This window comes from Oryctolagus cuniculus, chromosome 6 (genome assembly GCF_051225735.1).
Source record: "Oryctolagus cuniculus isolate XC-2025 breed Fujian yellow rabbit chromosome 6, ASM5122573v1, whole genome shotgun sequence".
Classification (NCBI taxonomy): Eukaryota; Metazoa; Chordata; class Mammalia; order Lagomorpha; family Leporidae; genus Oryctolagus; species Oryctolagus cuniculus.
This window is the reverse complement of record NC_142872.1, coordinates 61291043-61309048: the sequence shown is the minus strand read 5'-3', so window position 1 is coordinate 61309048 and position 18006 is coordinate 61291043. Positions and strand designations below refer to the sequence as shown.

Sequence of the window (18006 nt, the reverse complement as noted above, 5' to 3'; positions counted from 1 at the left end):
AGTAGCTGGGGTGGCAAGTGAGGAATCCCTTACCAAGACGCTTCCTCGCCCTTTCAAGGAAGCTCTCAGGGGATAGGAGTTCAGCCTAGCGGTTAAGACATCGGTTAAAGAGCCAGCATTGTGGTGTAGCAAGTTAAGCCACCCCCTACAATACCAGCATCCCACAAAGGCACTGGTTCAAGTCCCGGTTGCTCCACTTCCAATCCAGTTCCCTGATAATGTTCGTAAGTCTTTGGACCGCTGCACCCATGTGGGAAACCCAGATGGAGTTCCAGGCTCTTGGCTTCAGCCTGGCCCAGCCTTGGCCACTATGGTCATTTGGGGAGTGGACCAGCAAATGGAAGATTCTCTCTGTCTCTCTGTCTCTGTTTCTCTCTCTCTCTCTCTCTAACTCTGCCTTTCAAATAAATAATTAAATATTTTAAAAATAGATAGCAGCTAAGACACCTGTGTCCCACCTCAGGATACCTAGGTTTAGAACCCAGCTCTGGTTGCTGACTCTAGCTTCCTGCTAATGCACGTGCCTGGAGGCAGCAGGGGTGGCTCAAATGACTGGGTCTCTGCCACCCATGTGAAGACCTGGACTGAGTTCTCAGCTCATGGCTTCCAGTCAGCGGGGGGCCATTGCAAGCATCTGGAGAGTGAACTGGTATATGAGAAATCAATCTCTCTCGCACGCGCACGCAATATTTTTAATAAGCCTCTTGAGGAGACAGGGACCCTCCAACTCATCAGACGGAGCCCAGATTTCTCCCTGAAACTGGGCTATTATAAGGAAGCATTGGGGCCGGAGCTGTGGTGCAGCGGGTTAATGCCCTGGCCTGAGGCACCGGCATCCCATATGGGCGCTAGTTCAAGTCCCAGCTGCTCCACTTCCAATCCAGCTCTCTGCTATGGCCTGGGATAGCAGTGGAGGATGGTCCAAGGCCTTGAGCCCCTGCACCCACCTGGGAGACCTGGAGGAGGCTCCTGGCTCCTGGCTTCGGATCAGCATGGCTCCGGCCATTGCAGCCAGTTGGGGAGTGAACCATCCAATGGAAGACCTCCCTCTCCCTCCCCTCCCCCACCCCTTCCCCTCCCATCTCTCTATGTAACTCTGACTTTCAAATAAAGATATATAAATCTTTTAAAAATATATAAGGAAGGGTCAACATCTCTCCTGAACAAATCCATTCATTGCAATAATTATGCTCAAGATCAAGAAATACAACCAACAACTTCAGGATGGTGGAGCCAGGCAGTCTTCATGGACTGCTCACCTCCAAACCTGTGATGCGAGAGAATTAAAGTCTTCCTTGTTTGCAAGTTTGCTGCTAGTTGTGGCCAAACACATCCCTAACTAACACCCCATGCATTTCATTCTCCCCTGTGATCCTTCCTGAGAGCTGTTATTATTCTCACAAGAGAGTCAAGGAAACTGTTATGCAGAGAAGCGAATTTGTATGTCCAAGGCCACACAGCTCACAGAGCTGAGGCCAAACTCCAGCTTCCCACTGCAATCCCTCTGAAACACCCTGGTGCAGTTCTAACACAGCCAGCCTGTTTCTTCCCAACAAGTCTTCAGCACACATCGTCACCTTACAGAGCCATTTTATTCCCCAGATGCTCTAAGGCACCGGATCACCAACTGCCACCACCTAGCTGAGTGACACTGATGTGACAGGTCCGTACGATGCATTTCCTGTCATTGTGAGAGGCCAGAGGTCCCCCTAACCACTGTTTCTGCATCCTTTTGCCTTGACAATTTGCACCACTCTCTGCCTTCTTTGGACATGCTTGACTTTTGGCTAGAACCTTCCTTATGTCACCACATACACACATTCTGGCAATATTCAAAATAGTGGTTGTGAAAACTATGTAATAACATTAGGACAGTATGTGTTAAGTGGAAAAGCAGGCTACAAATTGCATGCACAGAGATATGAAAAACACACATAGGCACATAAAAATGAAAGCAAAAACACTAGAACGCTTGCTGGGATTGTGGTGGTGTGGTTAAAATAGTGGGTAATTTTTTTCTTCTCTTTTGGTTTTCCAAATTTTCTCTTATGTACATATAATGAAAAACATGGGTTAAGATGTTTTAAAAAATATGTCATTGTTTATCCGGCCCCTCTCCCGGGAGGCAGCAGAGCAGAGCGTGCTAGTTAAAGCATGGTGTTTGATTGCCTGAGTTCAAATCCCAGCCCAACCACTTCTTAGGTACATGACCCTCAACAAGTTCTGTATATCAGTTTACCTATCTGTAAAATGGGGCTAAATAAGAGCACCTGTCTCATAGAGTGGTTTTGCAAATCAAGCAAGCTAACATTTGGACAGTGCTTGGAATGGTGCCTAAAACACAGGAATTGTGGAGTAATTGTCTGTTAAACTGAGCCGCTTCATTGTGCCTTCCCCACCACGGGACTTCTTGCACAGAGCTATGATGGAGAAGCAGGGTAGATCTCTGTGCTTTGCAGATGGACAGTGCAGGTAGAAGTTGTGACAACATGGTTTATGCTCAAGATAAAGACTCTCATGCAGGTTGGAGGCAAACTCCTTAGCAAGTCACCACTGGAGCGTTGTGCCAGACACCCTGACACTTCATAGCTCATGAAGCATCCACACCTAGGGCCATGTGCAGAAAGGAAGATGAGCAAACCTACCCCCACATAGAGATGTCTTTAACGGGTCTTCCTCTGCTGACCCAGGGTGGAGTCCTCTAGTGGACAGGAGGTGTCATTGCAATTCCTCAGCCAAGTCTACACAGGATGCCCAAGGGTTGTTTTGTTAGCTGTTGTTCTTGTCAAGCACATCAGGAGACAATGCAGGGCCCCTTTGTCCCCTTGGGGGCTGTGGTTGAAAGAGCTAAAAACACTTCCTCCCACTCAGTTCCATCACTTTTTGAAGCTGCTCTGTAGAAAGAAGAGCATTCTATTGGATACCACTTGGGCAGGCATCACCCCTGCTTGGAGTCCTTCTCCAAAGGATGACTTAGCACGTGTTTGAGAAGGGCTGGTCCTCAACCAGGTCCCCTCATCTCAACCCTTCATTTTATAGATGGCTCAAGGACTTGGGCCCTTGCCACGCACCTGGGAAATCCAGTTGGGAATTCCTCGCTCCTTGCTTTGGCCTGGCCCAGCAGATGAAAGATCTCCCTCTCTGTATGTGTGTGTGTGTGTGTGTGCCTTTCAAATAAGCAACATTTTTTAAAGTAAATAAAATGGAGATATCACTCCTGGGTGCCTCCAGAGACTGCTGTGAGCATTGAGTAGGACGCTGTTGGCCGACGCTAAGTACCGGGACTGGCACACAACAAGCACTCTGTAAACGTCAGCCATCTCCACCGTCTTCAACGTCACCACTGTCAGCCTCTGTTGACTGACATCCTCATGAGCATTAAATGAGATAATGGACATGAAAGTGCTTTGACCCTCGCTGCCAAATCCAAGGCATCTTTGCCTGCGGTGCACAGAGGCACCACCGGATCCCAGCCACCCAGCCCCACCTGTGAGACACCAGGAGAGGCCTCTAACGCTCTTCTTGTGCTTCTGCAACAACTAGGGAAGCTGAGGCACTGGAAAACTCGGAGAATCACTAAAGATGGCTCACGGCTCGCTGATGGGCCCCATTTGAGAGCTAGGTTTCAACATAATTTGCCTACTCATTGGCTTCCCACCAGCATCTTTGGATTCCAACGATGCCCTTGGGCCATTGGCTGAGGGACTGCGACACCTCCAGGAAATAGATTCAAAGTTCCTTTCAGACCTGCTCCCCTGCCTTGCATCCTCCTGCCTCCAGCACCTGCTGGTTTCTGGCCTGTTCCACTGCAGCAGCTCAGCTGGCTGAGCCCTACACTCAGACGTCTGCCCGTTCTGCGTCCTCCCTCCTCATCCCCGTTGATCTTCCCCAAGCACAGAGCTGCTGTCTTTTTTGGCCAATGGCCTGCTCTTAAAGCCTCTCACATGTGGCCCCCGCTGATCCACCAGTGCCAGCTCTGGTCCCTCCTATCTCCTTGTCCTCCTCAGGGACTTCTGGCTTCAGCTCCGGAGACATGCTCACACTCTGCTCAGCGGCAGGGACCCGCAGAGCTCCGCCTGCCCTTGGCAAAACAGCCCCCTGCCACTGCCACACGTACCCCAGCACTCCCTGTCTCAACCCACAGTCTAAGAAATCTTCAAGATCAAGTCCATCATGCTGCAGCCGCCAACTAGAGTCCACCACTCCCATTCATCTCCCATCGCCTGATCTTTCATCCCCAGAGCTCACGGGACACACACGGCAGTGAGTCAGCCCACGGGGTCCCCTGGCTTTCCCTGTCCATTCTCAGCAAAATCCTCCATCTCTCTTCCAGACCTGCCCTCCACCATTCTCTTCTCCTAGGCCCTCTGCTTCCTCTACAGCCTGCCCAAGAGCCACTCTTCTCCTCCCCAAAATCCCCAGTGTCCCTGGCCCAGAGATGGAAGAGGCACCCTCCTGGCCACTCTCAAGCCATTATTCCTCTCCCTTCCCTAAAAAGGCTCAGGGACCTTGGAGTCCGTGGCACTGGACCAGACCGCCCGGCCCTTGCCTGACCCAGCCTTGGTGCACGCACTCCTGGGATGATTCTCAAGTGCTCAGCAGGTGTCAGGCTCTGTTTTGCACCCATTGATCCAAACCTCACAAAAGCCCCGCAGGGAAGCGTGGCCGTCATCCTCATTTCACAAATAAGAAAACCGAAGTACGGAGACGTGAAGTCACTTGCCAAAGGTCACGCAGCTAAGATTTGCACTCGGGGCCTGTTGAGCAGACAGCTGTCCTGCCGTGTTCACTGTGGCACCGTGCACGAGGGCCAGGACGTAGAGGCAGGCCCATGGGCAGGCGCGTGGATGAAGAAGAGGTGGGCTCCAGGTATGTAATAGTGAAGTGAAGGAAATTCTGCCATTTCTGACGACACAGGCGCAACTGGAGGACATCACGCTGAGTGAAGCAAGCTGGGAACAGAAAGGCAAAAACCGCATGATCCCACTCGCACATGGAATCTCAGAAAGTCAAACTTCCAGGAGCACAGACAGAGCAGAACGGTGGCTGCCAGAGGCAGGTGTGGGGAGGAAGCTGCCCAAAGGGTACGAAGTTCCAGCCAGGACAAGCAGCCTTAGGTTCCAGCCCGCTGTTGTAGGACATGGAGATTGGAGCTAATAACAAGGTATTGTATTCTTGAAAATCACTAACAGGGTAGATTTTAAGTGTTGTCATCACAAAAAAAAAAAAACAAGTATGTGAGGTGACACCTATGCTAATCTGCTCAATGTTGCCATAGCACAATGGATGACTATTTCAACACAACACACGGTGCAACATAAATATATACAATTTTCATCTGTCCACTTAAAAACATTAATTTTTCTGAATGATTCCAAGCCGGGGAGCCCACCAGAGTCCACTCCACCCTGGAGTGTCACCCCTGGTGACAGCAGTGTCCCCCGCCTGCCCCTTCCCTGGAGGCTTGAGCTCCTGCCTCACTCTCTGCTTTACAGCTGTGTGCAGGGAGCTCCGTGCAGGAAGGCGGTTCTCCCAAAGCCCTTTCCTTGTAGTTCCTCAACCCCCTCTCCTTTGACGACGCTCGGCGTCCCTCGCCCTTGGGCAGGTGCTTAGCCCTTGGCGTTGGCAAGGACTGCGTGCACAGAAGCCCTCAGCACCCCGGGTGATGGCATTCGGAGGCAAAACGCCTTTGAGTGGTGATCGGGTTTGGAGAGCGGTGCTCTTATAAGAAGAGTTGCCAGAGAGTCCTCCCTCCGGGCACATCCAAAGAGCTCATGGGAGCACATAGAGGGGTGGGAGCCGCCCACAGTCAAGAGAAGACGCAGAGGCGGGAAACTTTGATCTTGGACTTGCTGGCCTCCAGAACCATGAGAAACAAACGCACGTGGTTTAAGCTGCACCGTCTGTATACAGGCTGTATTCTGGATGACACCCTGAGCTGCCATTGAGCGCTCTCTGTCATCCCAGCTTCAAACACCTCACCCACAGACCACTCCCTTTCCAGTTTTGGTCCCTGGCTAACTCAACTCTAACAACCTCTTAAAAGCCCATCAGGACTTGTAGCCATCAGCCCAGCCCCCAGGAGGACGTCCCTTCCTTACCTGGCCAATTCCACAGCCTTTCAGTCCCTTTCACGCACCCCCAGCCACAGGGCCCCTGCTTCCACCCTCACAAACGACCTGTCTTCCCCAGTGTTCACTCTCTGTTGACAAAAACGGAAGCAAGCAAAGACAATTCGGCAATTCGGCATGCCCCTGTTCACTCTACCCGCCCGCCTGCTTCTGTCCCCACACCCTGGCCTCCTTCCATCACTCACCAAAAGCCAGCCCTTGCCTCCCTGTAGGTTCTTCACCCCATCGCCTCCCCCTGCTCAGGGGCCAGTCTCCAGCACTTACCCCTCCCAGCTCCTGCATTACTGGATCCACCCCCACCCTGGAAACGGTGCTGTTGGTCTCCTGCCTTTAAAAATGCATACTTTTGGCTGGCGCCATGGCTCAGTAGGCTAATCCTCCACCTTGCGGCACCAGCACACCAGGTTCTAGTCCCGGTCAGGGCACCGGATTCTGTCCCGGTTGCCCCTCTTCCAGTCCAGCTCTCTGCTATGGCCCGGGAGTGCAGTGGAGGATGGCCCAGGCCCTTGGGCCCTGCACCCCATGGGAGACCAGGAGAAGCACCTGGCTCCTGGCTTTGGATCAGCGCAGTGCGCCGGCCACAGCGTGCCGGCCGCGGCGACCATTGGAGGGTGAACCAATAGCAAAAGGAAGACATTTCTCTCTGTCTCTTTCTCTCACTGTCCACTCTGCCTGTCAAAAAAAATGCATACTTTTTAATGACTTTGACACACACACCCCCGTTTTGCCCCAGTTACCTCTGTTTCTCAGTCCCCTTCAGAGTAAATTTTCTAAAACACTAAGTGAACTCCACCTGCCCAGTCCCACCTTCTCTCTTAGTTCACACTGATCAGGCTTCCAGCCCCACAACACTAAATCTCTTCCTTTCAAGGCCACAACAACTGCCCCTCCTCCCACCCCCTTCACACCCCCCCTCTCAACCCAATGCCCATCCTCATGACCTTGACCTCTCAGCAGTGTTTCACCCAGATGCCCACTTCTTCCTCTTCGAATATTGCATAATCTGAGAAAGAGCAAAACTTCAAAACTGTACAGTATATTCGTGGTCTGGGGAACAAGCTCCTATACCTAACAACCAACTTGACATTTGTCGCCTGTTGTCTAATGGGCATCCCAAACTCCTGAGCCGCCTGCCTACGAACCTGATTCTCCCAGTCTCGCCTTTCAGAAGCTGTCACCGTCACTCCACTCTTTGGTTACTGAGCCAAAGTTCTCAACAGGCTCCTCTTTGATTCCCTTTCTCTCATCCCTCTCACATACACCCTCTCGGTCCTAGGGTTTGAACATGGTTTGTCCCCACAACCCAGTGTGGCAGTGTTGGGAGGTGAGTAGATTATAGGACACTGCACTCATGAATGGGCTAATGTCTTTCTCAAGAGACTGGATTGGCTCTTTTTTATTTTAATGCTTTTTAAAAAATATTTATTTATTTATTTGAGAGGCAGAGTTACAGAGAGTGTGAGAGACAAAGAGAGGGAGGGAAAGATCTTCCATCTGTTGGTTCACTCCCTAATGGCCACAACAGCTGGAGCTGGACAGATCCAAAGCCAGGGGCCAGAAACTTCTTCCAGGTCTCCCACATGGGTGCAGGGGCCCAAGCACTTGGGCCATCTTCCTCTGCTTTCCTAGGCCATTAGCAGAGAGCTGGACCAGAAGTGGAGCAGCCAGGACTTGAACCTGTGCTCATATGGGATGCTGACACCATATGCAGAGGCTTAACCTACTACGCCACAGCACCAGCTGCCTTAATTTTTTTTTTTCATATCTTTGGACGGCAGAGAGAGAGAGGGAAAGAGAGAGAGAGAGAAAGAGAAAGAGACCTTCCATCTTTGGTTGGAATGCCCATAACAGCTGGGAACCAGAACTCCATCTGGGTCAGGCAGGTGGCAGGAACCCAAGAACTTGAGCCACCATCTGCTGTCTCCAAGGAGGCATTAGCAGAAAGCTGGACAGGGACTGGAGTAGCCAAGATTCGAAGCAGCACTCCCTTATGGGACGCAGGCATCCCGACATAACCTGCAGCACTCGCCCCTAGGTGAGTACCTTTGAGACAGAATTCCTTCTCATCAAGGTGCGTCGTTACAAAGTGAGCCTTGGCACCGCCCCCCTCAGTCTCTTATGAACACATGCCCCTTTTGCAAACGCCCTCTTCCCCATTCCACTCCTCCATCATGACACAGAGCCACACGAGTCACTCAGCAAAAGCCCAGCCAACACCAGCACTTTCTCAGCCTCAAGAACCATGAGCCAGGGCCGGCGCTGTGGTGCACTAGGTTAATCCTCCACCCATAATCCCATATGGGCTCCGGGTTCTAGTCCCGGTTGCTCCTCTTCCAGTCCAGCTCTCTGCTGTGGCCCAGGAAGGCTGTGGAGGATGGCCCAAGTACTTGGGCCCTGCACCCACATGGGAGACTGGGAAGAGGCACCTGGCTCCTGGCTTCGGAGAGGCGTAGCTCCGGCCGTTGCAGCCATTTGGGGAGTGAACCAATGGAAGGAAGACCTTTCTCTCTGTCTCTCCCTCTCACTGTCTAACTCTGCCTGTCAAATAAATAAATCTTTAAAAAAAAAAAAAAAGAACCATGAGCCAAAAGCAATTCCCTTTTCTGTATAAATTACCCAGTCTCAGGCATTCTTTTATACCAACAGACAATGGTTTAAGAGGGACAGACATTTGGTGTAGTTGTTAAGATGCCACTTGAGAACCCCGTGTCCCCTATCAAAGTGCCAGGATTTGATCCCCGGCCCCACCCAGTTCTAGCTCCTGGGAGGCAGCCAGTGATGGCACAAGCAGCTGGGTTCCCTGGGAGGTGTCTCCACTCCTGGAGCAGTGCTTGGTGGGCACAGCGCGCCTCACACACACTGGCAGCTGACATCTTCCCAGAGCTCCCCTCCCCACCTGGAGGCGCCTCATTCTTGCACAAAACGATGGAAGGCAGCCTGGGTCCGTGATGGAGCTCTTGAGTCGTGCCTCACTCCAGGCACATGTGTGCACGCCTCCAATCCAGAGCTCCCTGCGATGTCTCATCTCAACACGTAGACACCTGTCCGCCTCCACCCGGCAGCTCCTACAATGAGCGGGAGTCCCAGGGTAAAGTTTCTGAGTGCTTCTCCAGATCTCTGGGCCGTGAACTGTCCCAGAGCAGAGATCCTGTCACTGGATATTCCCAGCACCAGAGAAGAACAGCAAAGGCCAAAACTTTGAGTGGGTGGGTCCAGGTTATTTGCGTCCCAAGTAACAGAAAATTCAGCTTTTTTTCAAGGGAATTAAAGATCCTGGAGGCAGATCATTCCAGGTAAGGTTTGTTCCAGCAGCTGAACATTGTCACCTGTTCCCATCTCTCCGTAGGCCTTCCCAGTGCCACCCGCCATCCTTTTTTTTTTTTTTTTTTTTTTTTTTTTTTTTTTTTTTTACAGGCAGAGTGGACAGTGAGAGAGAGAGACAGAGAGAAAGGTCTTCCTTTTTTCTGTTGGTTTACCCTCCAGTAGCTGCTGTGTTCGGTGCACCCCACTGATCTGAAGCCAGGAGCCAGGTGCAGGGCCCAAGCACTTGGGCCATCCTCCACTGCACTCCCAGGCCACAGCAGAGAGCTGGACTGGAAGAGGAGCAACCAGGACAGAATCCGGCGCCCCGACTGGGGCTAGAACCCCGGGGTGCCGGCACTGCAGGTGGAGGATTAGCCTATTGAGCCACGGCGCCAGCCAACCCTCCATCCTAAGACCAGCTCCTCTCATAGTCACAAGGGAAGTGACAGCCTTCATCGTCCTCATTCATCTCTCAAGGGGTGGGACTTTCTCTCCCCAACAGCTTTCACAAAGTTCCCAGGCCTCCTCCTGGATGCGGTCATACCACACTTGCACTGCCGAACAAGTTCACTGTGACCAGCATTAGACTCATCTCCTTCAGCCAATCCAGCCCTGGGCCTGGGCTCGAGGGTGGGTCGCCCAGCCACGTGCTGGGGAATCTGGAGAGCCTCCGGGAAGCAGGCGACGGACGCTGGGGAGATGACCGGTCATTCCCGGCACAGTGGTCTCCTGGGGCCTCCGGCCCTCCCAGGTGCCTGCTGCCCCTGTCTCCACACAGGATTAGTTCTGGGTGCCCGCAGTCAAGTCATGGCTTTTATGAGATATGAGCGAGTGTAACCAAGGCTTTGGAATGTCTCTTTTAGAAATTAGTGGTGAGCAGGCCAAGCATACAATTAAGTATTGAATTTTCTGTAAACACACAAATACCCAAACATGCAGCACAGGCCATGGCATTAAGTCCTCAACACAAATCCCTTTCCCACCAGCCCGTCTTGTGCCGAAAGACCTCTGGTTACAGATCGTGCCAAATGATGGAGCTAAAATGTTCCCTCATAATTGAGGCTGATTCTCAGCCGTGGCTTTGCTCTCCGTGTGGTGGCAGAGGCCTTGATGTAAGTGCATATCTATGTCTGTTGGACCACAGCTTGAGGCTTCCTCCCCGTCTCTCTCACTCTCCCCCTTCTGCCCTCCAAAATTCACAGGAACTCCACACTACGGAAATCTTGACTCTCTGCTAAATAAACTTCTTATCTCAAAGTGATGACAAATGGATCCCTTGTTGGATAAGCCATCATTGTCCCCTGCTAGCTCTCTCTGTGAGCCTGCCTAGTGTGTAAAATCCCCATATCAGGGGCTGGCACTGTGGTGTAGCAGGTAAAGTCACCGCCTACAGTGCCAGCATCCCATATGGGCATTGGTGTGAGTCCCAGCTGTTTCACTTCTGATCCAGCTCTCTGCTGTGGCCTGGGAAAGCAGTAGAAGATGGTCCAAGTCCTTGGGCCCCTGCACCCATGTGGGAGACCTGGAAGAGGCTCTTGGCTCCTGGCTTGGAATCAGTGTAGCTCCAGCCATTGTAGCCAATTGGGGAGTGAACCAATAAATGGAAGACTTCTCTCCTCTCTTTCTATGTAACTCTTTAAAATAAATAAATAACTCTTTAAAAGAAAATAGAACGCCACATTGTTTAAGCCTTTGGAATTGGGATCCAGAAAATACAATGAAGTTACCTCTTGTGCAAGTCACGAGCAGCCAGTGACTCCTCCCAGGTTGGTTATAGCCCCTGCACGGGGAAACCCTGGTCAGAGAGTTCATGGGAAGGGAAAAGGGCTTTGAGCAAGGACCAGCCAGAGATGCGCCCGGGGGTGCCCAGGAAGTGGAGAGCATGAAGAACCCGAGCTTCCGTTCTGCAATGGAAGGCTACCAGCATGCATCTCTCCCATCCCAATCTGGAGGCTCTTTGCTGCTTCCACCAAAAGGATGGAAGCAACAGGAGGCCACGCTCAAGCTCTAGAGTCTGCTATCCTGGCTCCAGCCTCCAGCTCTGCCTCCAACTAACTATGTGAGCCAGGGCAAGACCCTTCATCTCCTCCTCTTTCCGCTCATAGCGCAGCCATGGCTCGTGGGCCCAAAACGCATCTGAGGCCAGCGCCGCGGCTCACTAGGCTAATCCTCCGCCTTGCGGCGCCGGCACACCAGGTTCTAGTCCTGGTCGGGGTGCCGGATTCTGTCCCGGTTGCCCATCTTCCAGGCCAGCTCTCTGCTGTGGCCAGGGAGTGCAGTGGAGGATGGCCCAAGTGCTTGGGCCCTGCACCCCATGGGAGACCAGGATAAGTACCTGGCTCCTGCCATCGGATCAGCGCAGTGTGCCGGCCGCAGCGCGCCGGCCGTAGCGCGCCGGCCGTGGCGGCCATTGGAGGGTGAACCAATGGCAAAGGAAGACCTTTCTCTCTGTCTCTCTCTCTCTCACTGTCCACTCTGCCTGTCAGAAAAAAAAAAAAAAAAAAAAAAGACGCATCTGAAGGGAGTAGCAGTTCCAAAGCACTGGACTGGTGTGCTTGCCCCTCAGACATGCACTGGTCCCCACAAGCTGAGAGAATGATTCCCTCCCGTCATTTCCTCAGGGAACAGGCTTAAGTGTGCACTGACAGGAGAAGAAGTAGAGAAAATCTGCATACAGCGGTTCCTTAAGATTGATGGCAAAGTCCGAGCTGATATAACCTACCCTGCTGGTCATCAGCCTTGACAAGACTGGGGAGAATTTCCGTCTGATCCATGATACCAAGGGTCGCATGTTCATCACATTACACCTGAGGAGGCCAAGTACAAGTTGTGCAAAGTGAGGAAGATCTTTGTGGGCACAAAGGAATCCTGCATCTGGTGACCTTAGATGCTCATACCGCTCGCTACCCTGATCCCCTCATCAAGGTGAATGACACCATTCAGACTGATCTGGAGACCGGCATGACTACCGGTTTCATCAAGGTTGACACTGGTAACCTGTGCCTGGTGACTGGAGATGCCAGCTGGGAAGAATTGGTGTGATCACCAACAGAGAGAGGCATCCCAGCTCCTTTGATGTGGCTCGTGTGGAAAATGCCGATGGCAGCAGCTTTGCCGCTCGGCTTGCCAACATTTCCGTTATCGGCAAGGGCAACAAACCATGGATTTCTCTTCCTGGAAGAAGGAGAATCCGCCTCACCATTGCTGAAGAGAGAGACAAGAGACTTGCTGCCAAACAGGGCAGTGGGTGGAATGCTCTCCTTGTGACATGTTAGAGAAGTCTTTGTACGTAATTAAAAATAATACAGTGTAAAAAAAAAAAAAGACCCTTGAACTCTGCAGTCTTCATTATTTTTAAATCCACACAGTGAGATAAAATTAAAAATTTACAGGATAATACTAAAATAATATTTTAGAGGCTGGTGACGCAGCTCACTAGACTAATCCTCCGCCTGTGGCGCCAGCACCCTGGATTCCAGTCCCGGTCAGGGCGCCGGATTCTGTCACGGTTGCTCCTCTTCCAGTCCAGCTCTCTGCTGTGGCCCAGGGGTGCAGTGGAGGATGGCCCAGGCCCTTGGGCCCTACACCCGCATGGGAGACCAGGAGGAAGCACCTGGCTCCTTGCTTCGGATCAGCGCAGCGCGCTGGCCGCAATGCTCCAGCTATAGCGGCCACTTTGGGGGTGAATCAACGGAAAAAGGAAGACTTTTCTCTCTGTCAATCTCCCTCTCACTGTCTAACTCTGCCTGTCAAAAAATAAAAAATAAATAAATAGATTTTAGAGTGTAATGTGTAAACTATACTATTACAAAATACTCATATTACATATATACTTATACTATAATGACAGCATAATATATGTATAGTATATGACCTGGTTATAGTAGAATAGCCATGTAATATGTTCATGGCCCTTGCAGCGTTGTTGGAGGGTAAACCGACATACCTGGCAAAGACTAATCCTGGTATTGGTCTCTTTTCTCAAATTCCCTGTGCTAGGGTTACACATCCACACCCTCGCCATGATCTCGGGGAGCACAGACAAACATTCCGTGCCCCTGACTTCAGATTTGACTATGCCACTTGCTCTGGCCAACAAGATGCTAGTAACAATTTGAAATGTACCCTTGTGGTTGGCATTGCTTTCTCGTGATCCTGTCTCAGCTGCAGTCAGCCGGCAGCTAGTCTAAGAAGGACGAGTGTATTAGAAAGCAGGCAGGGATCCTGAGCCCGACCACATAAGTCAGACAAACCCCAATAAACCTGCAGACATGTGAGCTGCACACCCCTGCAAGTCTCTGCTGATTTATTACACAGGCAATGCTGAGTGCACAGTCAACACTCAATAAACATTTGCTATTCCTATGACGATTACTGGCATGGGAAATGGTTCATGGCTTATCCAACAAGGGCATGCATTTGTAAGGTCTGGCTTGGGGACCTGTGCTCTCATGCTGTCGGCGTGGTTTGAGCCAGCAGGCATCATCCCGTGGTGTGGCTGACCAAGAGAAGGATGAACACCCTTCTCCTCCGCTGGCACCAGTGTGTGTCACGACCGTTCTGCTGCCTCACCACACGATGCAGCCGCCAGCTCGTGCGATGCGTGCTGAGTGCCTTCCCCGTCTGCTGGGCAAGCGGACGTACTGCAGTGAGCAGGGCGAGCGAGGAGCTGGTGATGGAGCCGGGGGCAGGGGGTCAGCAGGCAACAAAGGAGCAAGCGCCACGGGGTGAGGCAGAGAGTAACTGGGAGAAGGCACGTCTCTTCAACTTCAGGGCAAGGAAAAACCTTTCTGAAGGTTCCTGGGAGCCGAGGAGAAAGAAGGGGGAGGCAAGTTGGGCTGCTGGAGCAAAGGTTTCTTCTGTGTTTTCTTTTTAAAGTTCTTTTGCAGTTGAATTCAAGCTTAATCGGCAAATAAAATTGTATGTATATATATATATACACACACATATATATATATTTATGGGGTACAACATGATGCCTCAACACACGTCTAGATTGTGAAAAGATTCGATCAAGTCCATTACCTTATCCACCATGGCACCTGCTGTTTTGCTCTTCGGTTTTGTTTGCGGTGAGAACACGGAAGATCTATTCTTGCAGCAGTTTTCAAGGGCACGATGGATGGTTCTGGATGTTGTTGACAACATCACGCTGTGCAGCAGGCCCCGTGTCCTGCCCGCTCCACTCCCTGGCTTCTCCTGGCTCCTCCCAGCCCCTGGAGTCCACTGTTCTGCTCTTTGCTTCTGTGAATTTGACTTTTGTAGATTCTGCGGGTCAGTGAGATCATGCGGCCTTTGGCTTCCTTTGTCTGGCTTTTTCACTGTATGTGATGTCCTCTAGGCTAGTCTACGTTGTCACAAGTGACAAGATCTCCTTCTTCTTAAAGGCTGAATAATATTCCATTGTATCTACATGGGGACTTCCAAAATGTCATGGAAAATAGAACTGGGAGGTAAGTTTATTTTGATGCAAAACAATTGAAATTCCTTTTTCATAAGACACATGATCATGAACTTTTTGAAGGCCTCTCCTAGGCATGAATTTCAAAGTTTTTGCACGGAAATGAGCTGATCTTTGAATCCTATTCTCCATTAACTTTTTGAAGTACCTGTGTATAGAGCACATTTCCTGTCCGCTGGTGCACTCAAGATTCCCTGAGGTTACAGTAAGACCTGCCGGCCAAGAGACTGAAGAAAGAGAGACTGCAGGCATAATTGTAGAACCAAGTGCTCCCAGGGAGAGAAGGTACTGCAAGGAGCCCCAAGCAGAGAGTTCAGGACGGGTGCAGCAGCTGAGGGTAAGAATTCTCCAGCAGGCAACGTGGACAAACCACAGTTCAATAAAGACAGCTAAAGAGACAGCTGGTTGTAGAAGAAGCCAAAGCCTGAACCTTGAAGCTGGAGCAGTTGCATTTCCAGGAACAGAGAGACTGGATCTAAAAAAGGGTAGCCAGTAGGGAGACACAACGTTGGGCTTGGCTGGGCATCCCAGGAAAATGAGAAACAATTCAGCAATCAAACAGAGCCAGCTGATTCTTTGATTCAGGGATTGCTCCAGCTAAGCCTTGAGTTCAAAAGGCATCACCTGTTCTTGGACACCGGCAATCTAAGTGGGCAAAAGGCCTGGGGTTCATTCCAGCTCCATCATTTGACATCCTCAGTGGAGAAGGGGTAGACTGACCACCCAACCTGCATTCTCTCTGGACTTTTGTGCCAGCAACAGTCTCTCCCCCTGCCTCCACCAGGTGCCTTGGAGGAGGAGCTAACTCCACTTGGGCTCAAGGCTAGGGTGTGTGGGTTGAGTCAAAGCTGAACTGTACAGTACTACTGTCCTGGTCAAAGGAAGTGGGGTTAGGGCTGGTTTATTTTCCATAAACTGACCCAATCAAGGACAAAACCCAGGATTTTGCTTAACAATTGAAGAAAGGGACATTCTCTTCACTGCTTGCTATGAGTTAAGGGTGACGCAGCCCTGGGGCTAGAGATAACCATCTTACGATAATAAGGAAAAAAATTATATGAGATGGAGTTGGACCAAGGGAATCAGAGCTGAGCTTCATCTAGTTTTTATTATTTCTGCATCAAGCTGCTCCTGAAGGCCCCAAGGCATTTCATTTGAGCAAATCAACAAATGCTCTTTGCTGATCAAGCTAGTTGGGATTGAGTTTTCCGTCGTATGCAATGAAAAATTCCTAACACAGGGGCCAGCGCTGTGGCGCAGTAGGTTAATCCTCCGCCTGCTGCACCGTCATCCCATATGGGCGCCGGTTCTAGTCCGGCTGCTCCTCTTCCAATCCAGCTCTCTGCTATGGCCTGGGAAAGCAGTAGAAGATGTCCCAAGTCTTTGGGCCCCTGCACTCACGTGGGAGACCTGGAAGAAGCTCCTGGCTCCTGGCTTCAGATTGGCGCAGCTCTGACCGTTGCGGCCACTGGGGAATGAACCAACGGATGGAAGACCTCTCTCTCTCTGTTCCTCCCTCTACCTCTCAAATTAATAAATAAAAATCTTTCAAAAAAAAAGAAGATTCCTAACACAACGTCTTAGTGATCTCATGCATGATCACCTTGCTTTAGGCAAAAATAATAATAGCAATAATATCGAAACAAAGGTGACTTCTAGGGTACCTGTAAGAACAAGTTCAAGTACATTGAATCATTTCAATTTGAGACGTTTGAGGGTCTCACCACCAGGTAGAATGGCTGAACATTTTTTAAACTGACCCTATCAGGTGTTGGCAAGGATGTGGAGGAACTGGAACATTTACCTCGAGAAGCTTAGAGCTATGTATAAATAGTGTAGTAGAAGGGGAGAGACGGGCATCAATCTTGGGGAACTCACTGAGAACCAGGGGAGGTGGCAGAGACTCCCTGCTACCTATGACAAGGTGCAAAGGACCATCACGAGAATGATGCTGCCCTAAGTCCCCCTGTGTCTCTTCTACTCCACTTTCTCCACCCCACATCATCTGCCCTCAAGGTCACCTACCAAGGAAGGACACATCCTTGATGTCTCTGGCCTCAGCTGCCTCCCCAGTGAAGTGGGAATGATTTCCTGGAGGCCAGAAGCTGGACATGGTCAACACGGGATGCCCACAAAATCCTACCTTGTGCTGGAGACCCTGGGGCAGGAAAAGGTTCTGCCTAAGGCAGCCCATCATAGGCTATGCAGCTTGCCTCTGGCGCAGCTTGCCTCTGGCGCAGCTTGCCATGGGAAGAGAAAGCAGGCTGTCCACACTGCCTGCAGCGGGACTGTGAACCAGCTCATACCGAGACAATGGGGCAGCAACAGGTGGACGAGCTGGCAGGGTAACGGAGCCGCAGGGTGAACCCAAGCCATGAGCAGGCCGACGTGGAGAATGGACAGAAGCATCAGAGAGGAGATGCATGGGAAGAGTGAAGGCCTCCAGTCAATAGCAAAGGAGAAAGAACAGAGACTCTGTGTGAAGCAGAGAGGAGGAGGTGAGAGACAGGGAGGGTCACAGCCCCATCTCCAGCAGCTTCCTGGTTCCTACTTCACAATCTCCGCTTCCTTTAAGGGGCGTTGAGGAGTCACTAAGCCCAGGGCTCAGCCTGGAGGCAGCTAATCCCACTCCTCATAGAAGGGAGGCGGGGGCGGGGGAGTACAGGGAGGAAGGGGGAGTCTATGCTTAATCGACTTAGAAGAGGAGGATGAGTTTGGGCCAGAGGTAGTGGTGATGCTATCGACAGATTTAGCACCACTGAATTAAGTACTTATAAATGGCTAAAATGCTAAGCACTACAAAAAACTGTACATATGGTACACTTCAAATTCAGGAAGTTGGGGGAGGGGACTGCAGATGGGAGAGCACAGCGCAGCAGCTGGCAGCCAGTGAGGCAGAGCCCAGAAGGTTCAGAGCCCAGGGCCGCCTCGCACTGAACCCAGACCCAGAGGACATGAGCAGGAAGACGCGTGAGGATGCAATCGCAACCAGACAGAACGTCCTCCTCTACACGGCCCTGCTACGAGTCACTCATCGTATCCTAAAGCAACCGGACAGCATACGTAGACTGGGCATCACACTTGGGTGCATGAGATGAAGAACCTGGTCGC

At 51.2% G+C, this 18006-nt stretch overlaps 1 long non-coding RNA gene and 1 pseudogene across 3 annotated transcripts in view; one reads left to right on the top strand and one right to left on the bottom strand.

Annotated features, from left to right (window-relative positions):
* LOC149126156 (uncharacterized) overlaps positions 1-18006 on the bottom strand; it is a 116747-nt gene that overhangs the window by 54128 nt on the left and 44613 nt on the right. The window lies entirely within an intron of this gene.
* Positions 11547-12709, top strand: LOC103347999 (small ribosomal subunit protein eS4, X isoform-like; annotated as a pseudogene).